This window comes from Dromaius novaehollandiae, chromosome 7, assembly GCF_036370855.1.
Source record: "Dromaius novaehollandiae isolate bDroNov1 chromosome 7, bDroNov1.hap1, whole genome shotgun sequence".
NCBI lineage: Eukaryota > Metazoa > Chordata > Aves > Casuariiformes > Dromaiidae > Dromaius > Dromaius novaehollandiae.
The window spans coordinates 32,674,915-32,680,092 of NC_088104.1; the positions used below are offsets into that span (position 1 = coordinate 32,674,915).

General features: G+C 53.0%; 1 long non-coding RNA gene across 2 annotated transcripts; it reads left to right on the forward strand.

Moving 5' to 3' along the window:
- The first annotated feature begins 2,423 nt into the window (after window positions 1–2,423).
- On the forward strand, window positions 2,424–4,955 carry LOC112986503 (uncharacterized). 2 transcript variants are annotated; one of them, XR_010390024.1, is made up of 2 exons: window positions 2,424–3,105; window positions 3,347–4,955. It is a non-coding gene; the product is annotated as an uncharacterized LOC112986503 (long non-coding RNA). The 2 variants fall into 2 exon arrangements; XR_003260112.2 differs by having other exon boundaries at window positions 2,424–2,831.
- The last annotated feature ends 223 nt before the right edge of the window (window positions 4,956–5,178 follow it).

The following is a 5,178-nucleotide window of genomic DNA, read 5'->3' on the forward strand; positions in this document are numbered from 1 at the left end:
TGGCTCGGGTCTCCGTGTGGAGCACTAATGAGTAACCCCAGCGCGTGGGGCAGGAGGCAGGATATAAGCCCTTCTGTAGGAGCCTTAGCAGGAGCGACCGTGCCCGGCAGCCGCTTCGGCTCTCCCGTGGAAAAGCCGGCGCTCCGCCGAGACGCCCAGGGTAAAGCTGCCGCAAGACAGGGGCAGTTGCTGATAGCGCTGTAGCCGGGTGCAGCTCATACGTCGTGCATCGCGCTTAAGGTCTTGCGTGGTCTGACTGCATTTAATCAGCTCGTCCTGGCTCTCCTGCTGTTTGGTCAAGCCAACCATCGCATGGCTTGGGCCTAAGCGAGAAGGTGCGGGAACAGAGGAGGGGCTGGGGAATTCTGCTGGAAGACCGTGAAATCATGACTTTCAAGCCCAACAGTGCTGCTTATTTCTGTGTAATTAACCCTTGTTATCAAACAACACTGGAGGCAGCTGAGCATCATACGTTCCCCCTCGTTACTGAAGTGAGCTGAGAGCTTGTTCAAGGAAATGTGGGTTTCTCACTGGTTTAGACCAAATAAGCCAAGACGATAGCTGTGACTATCCTCTCCAGGTAATGTTTCATCCGTTAGTCTTTGTCGTGGTTAAGAAACTGTACCCAAAACACTGACCCCTAGTATTTTGCTGCTGTCCTTGGATGACACGTACCAGCCTGGAGAAGGGTTCTGCAGTTCCCTCTGTCGGCCCGGCCTGGCCCGAGGTAAGCTCGCAGCTGCTGCTCCAGCTCAAGTGCAAGCTATCTTTGGATAGGGCTTTGAAAGTCAAGAGTTCAAATTATGCAACTAATACATTTGAAGGGTTCTTATAGTTGCACATGATGATGTGTTTCTCCTGATTTTAAAAGCTTATTTAAATCACACAGGGAGAAAAAATATTTAAAAGAGACATTATAGATGAAGGACACAACTCTAATTTATGACGTGATGTAGCAAAACGCAGGTGTTAACTACGTAGTCATTCCTCGTATATTTTGACCGTATATTTCAAACATGCAGGTGGCTCTGAATGGCGGCCAGGATGCTGCTGCAGGTGCACCAAGTTCTTGGATCAGTGAGATCCAATGAAACCAGGTAAAAGGGGAAGATTTGTGGTTCCCTGGGCAATGTGGCATTGCCCATGAGTAAAGCTCACTGTCTCATATGTGGTATCACTTCTATTATGTATTTTGACACAGCCTGTGCTCTCCGTACGAGCGTTCCTGTTTTTTCCCCCATCTGAAAAGCTCCTTGAGACAGGGATGCGAGCCTTGGGTGTGGTAGATCCTCCTTCCTGGTGAAGCTCCTTCTGGGTCCACCTGCAGCCCAGACACGTAACCAGCACCGGGGCTGTGGGAGCCCTGGAGACCAGCTGGGGTATTAACATCCCTGCCGCGAGGGGATGGCGAAGCACGGCTTGGCAGCCTGTGCTTGGCTGTGCGTGCATCCGAGCTCGCTGCTCAGGGGCTTTGAGGAGCAACGGCTACTCTTTCTTCCTCTGATAAGCCGTGAGGCCTCCTGCCTCACCTTAGGGCTTTCCTTTTGTCTGTCGTTTCTGTATCCTTGCTCCAGGAACAGAGCGTGCTCTCTCTGCTATATGCATTTTTTTTTTTCATGTTTAAGTTTAATCAAAATTCAGGGGGGTTGGGCCTGACTTTTTCACGTGTATTTGCATGGTGGTTTTTTTTTTTTTCTTCTCAGTTTTCTTCCTTCCTTGCTCATAAACCTCTCTGCCCCATGTCCTGCCAGAGGAACTACTGCATCCGAGATTTCTGCCCTTCCGTCCGATTAAGGTAGCCTCATCGCTTTTACGTACGTCTCGAGAGCCCGATTTCTCAGCTGACCGTCCTTAGCTGCTGTGTTGCTGCAGTGAGTCGTGGCTCTAGTTTTGGCACCTGCCAACCTGAGCAGAAATAGTTGTTCTGCCGGACGCCAGCGCCAGCGATCCACCAGTGCCGCCGCTGTGCCATCGAGTGTCCTGTGCTTTCGCTCCCTGGTCAGTGGATCTGACGCAGAGGGCACAGCGGTGTGGACGGCAGTGAAGTCCTTACGGCTTGATGAGGCTGGCGACGCGGTACCGCACAGACCGGGCGCCTACCTTCGCGTTTCCTGTAGGCGCCCGTTGCCCAGGCTGGGCTGAGACCTGCGCGCTCTGGTGCTGAGGTGGGGGCCGCAGAGCGTGTCATTCAGCTCGTCGGTTATCGTGCTGTGACCTTTTGTTTCTGGCGTAGGCAGCTGCGTGCAGCTTTTGGCTGTGTCGATACCGGCTCGTCCGCCTGGACAGCTTTGCGGTAACGCTCGCGCTACAAATCCTGCCCGGCGTTGCTGCTCTGAGAGGCGACGGCTGAGGAGAGGGTCGAGGCGGAGCGCCTGCACCTTCTGGTGGTTTCGCCCTCTCGCCCGACTCGTTTCTCGGGCAAGTCCGGTTGCGAGCAGCCAGAAGAGCGGAGGGATTGCTCCCGGCTCCGCCAGACCGCCTGAGCGGGCCGGACACGCGCGGTGTCGGCGGTGACTCGCGGGGTGATGTGTCAGAGCCGCCACCTCCTGCGCCGGGCGCGGCGCCAGCGTGAGGGCACTGCCTCGCTCGCTCGCTCGCTCGGGAGGGAGGGAGGGCGCTGCCGTCGTGGGACCCGCGCGGCAGCGGCGGCGGCTGGCGTCGCCCGTGTGTCGCGAAGCGCTCGGTCGCAGGCGGTCTCCCGGCAGCGCTCGCGTGTTGGCATCCGCGTGTGGTTTGCTGTTCACCTCCAGGCGAGCAGAAAGGATGAACTCTTCCAGTGGCCGTTCCCCCCAGCTCTCGGGGATGATTCAGCACATCCAGAAATGCAAGTGGTTAGTGAAACCATCTGTGTGGCCGCAGGCGCTTGCTCGGCAGAGGACGCTGGGTCTGTGTTGCTATGGCTATAGCGTTATAGCCCCTTTTGCCGTGCACTTTTTGGGGGGCGTGAGAAGCGTCCGTGGTGCAGCTGTGGCGCGAGGGCGACCTGGGGGCCCTTCCCCAGGAGCGGGGCTGGAGCACGCGTGCCGAGGAGAGGCCGGGCACGCTGCCCGGGTGGACGGGGCCCGGCCGAGCCCTCCCGAGGAAGCTGGGGGAGGCCCCACACAGGTCTGTTGTAACCCGTGGGATCTAGAGCCGGGCGGTCGTGTGTGCATTTGCGTGGGGCTCGCGTGCAGGAGGGCGGCCCGGCCTCACCGCGCGTCCCCCAAAGCGCCAAAGGGGCTGAAGGGGCTCCGTCCTGCCTGGTCGGAGAACGGCCGCGGGGCTCGCCGAGAGACCGGCGGCTTCCAGCTCACAGCTGCTTCCAATAACTTTCATTTCCTGGATAATAATGTTCATTTCCTTCCAGATTTTACTTGCCTGGGAACACAGTAACATCTGCTCCTCTGGGTTGCGTGCAAGATGGATTTCCTCACGGGAGAAAAGGGTGGTTTTTCTTTTTTCTTTTTTTTTGTTTTGTTTGTTTGTTTCTCATAAGTGTTGCTTAGCTCCGAAAGACAGCTATAAAAACGGTACGTTTGCCTCTGCGTAGGTTATCGGCTAAGCAGTTCCAGCTCCGACCTGCCCATCACGCCAGCAGATGCAGGCGGCTGCAGCTGGCAGCGCGGCGGCCGCCGGCTCCACGGGTGGGCGGCCGTGACGTCCACGGCCGGCCGGGCTCGGCGCAGCGTTGACTGCTGCTCTGTGCCGGCGGCCTCGTTCCCCTGCTCAGTGGAGGCCTGACGCTTTTTTCAGACTTCTTCTACATCTTTGCGGAGGGCATTTATATAAATGTCCCTCTTCAGGCATCACACAACCCTTTAATGAACTTGCACAGACCTTTGCGCGCATGCAAGCTGTGACCGCGTGCATTGGCTGTTTCCTGGCATATCCATCTCTGTTCGACCTGGGGCAGTGCCCTGCGATCCCTCTGCCTGCTCCGGTCTGAGGTAATGCGTAACAGGCTGCTAGACCATTTAAAAATGATCTGCTCTACCCATTTGCAGCTCAGACATGAAAACCGCTGAGAGTTGAAGGTCAAGCAGTGTAGGTTCCAGCTGGAATGAGCAGGCTAACTTTATATATATATATATATATATATATATAACTCTGAAATATGCATTCAAAGGTTACGCCTGCAATCGCCTAGGCACAGCTGCCTATTACCCGTGCCCTTGGATGGAAAAAAAACACAAGGTAATACAGGTACAGAGCAGCCAGCTTCATCCTGCTGTGGCCAGTCTGCTTCGGTGCAAGCCGTTTTGGGTAACAAAATCCATAAAGTGGAGTTTCGCCAGTGCGCAACTTAGGATTCGGGTCACGACCGTCCGGCTGGATGGGTGGTGGCCACCAGGTGACTGCACGGCTGCTGCCCTCACCACGTGCACACAATGCTCTGCTGGCTTTTCCTAGGTGCTCTCCTGAAAGTCTCAACATGCCCATAAATAATGCCTGGAAAACAGAAGTGCACAAGGGATAGGAAGAAAACCAGCAAGAAAGCACAGCTGTAACCATAGCAAAGATGCTCAAAGATGCTGCTTTTTCTCCTCTCGGTAATATTTAAAACAAAAGTGTTTGGTCCAGTTGATCTATTCAGAGGTGCAAAAAATCATATCGATTTTTTTTTTCTTTTTTTTTTTTTTTTCTTGAACAACTAGTACTCGTAGAGAAGAGAACCATTCTTAGTGGTTATCTTATTCAAAGGAATGATTTGAACTGATGGTAACTCTGAACAGAGTTTAATGCCCTTCAAGTCTGGGGTGCATTGACAACTGAGCCAAATACTTGGAAAATTAGCAGCAGCGTTCCCTTACGCAAATCTTTCTGCTTTTCCTGAAATACAGAGTAATTACACTCATCTGGTGGATGTGTCGGTTCATCAACTTCATAAGCTAATGGTTCTCAGTTTGCAAATTGGTATTTATATGTAAATTAACATTTCCCTATTTGTTATTAAAATAAAGGGTATTATCTCTATATTCAGGATGTTTTAGATGATTATTACTCACTAGCATGTGAATTTTGATTGATTATTTCCAGTTCTGGTAATCATTAACAACTACTGGTAGTTTAAGAATGACTTTTTATTTCAAAGGGTAGGATTTATCTGGCTTTATATCCAGCCACACTGAGGAGTCGTCACCTTTACCTCTTTAATCCTACTGCTGTATACAGGATAGTACATTTTACTGTTCATGTTCT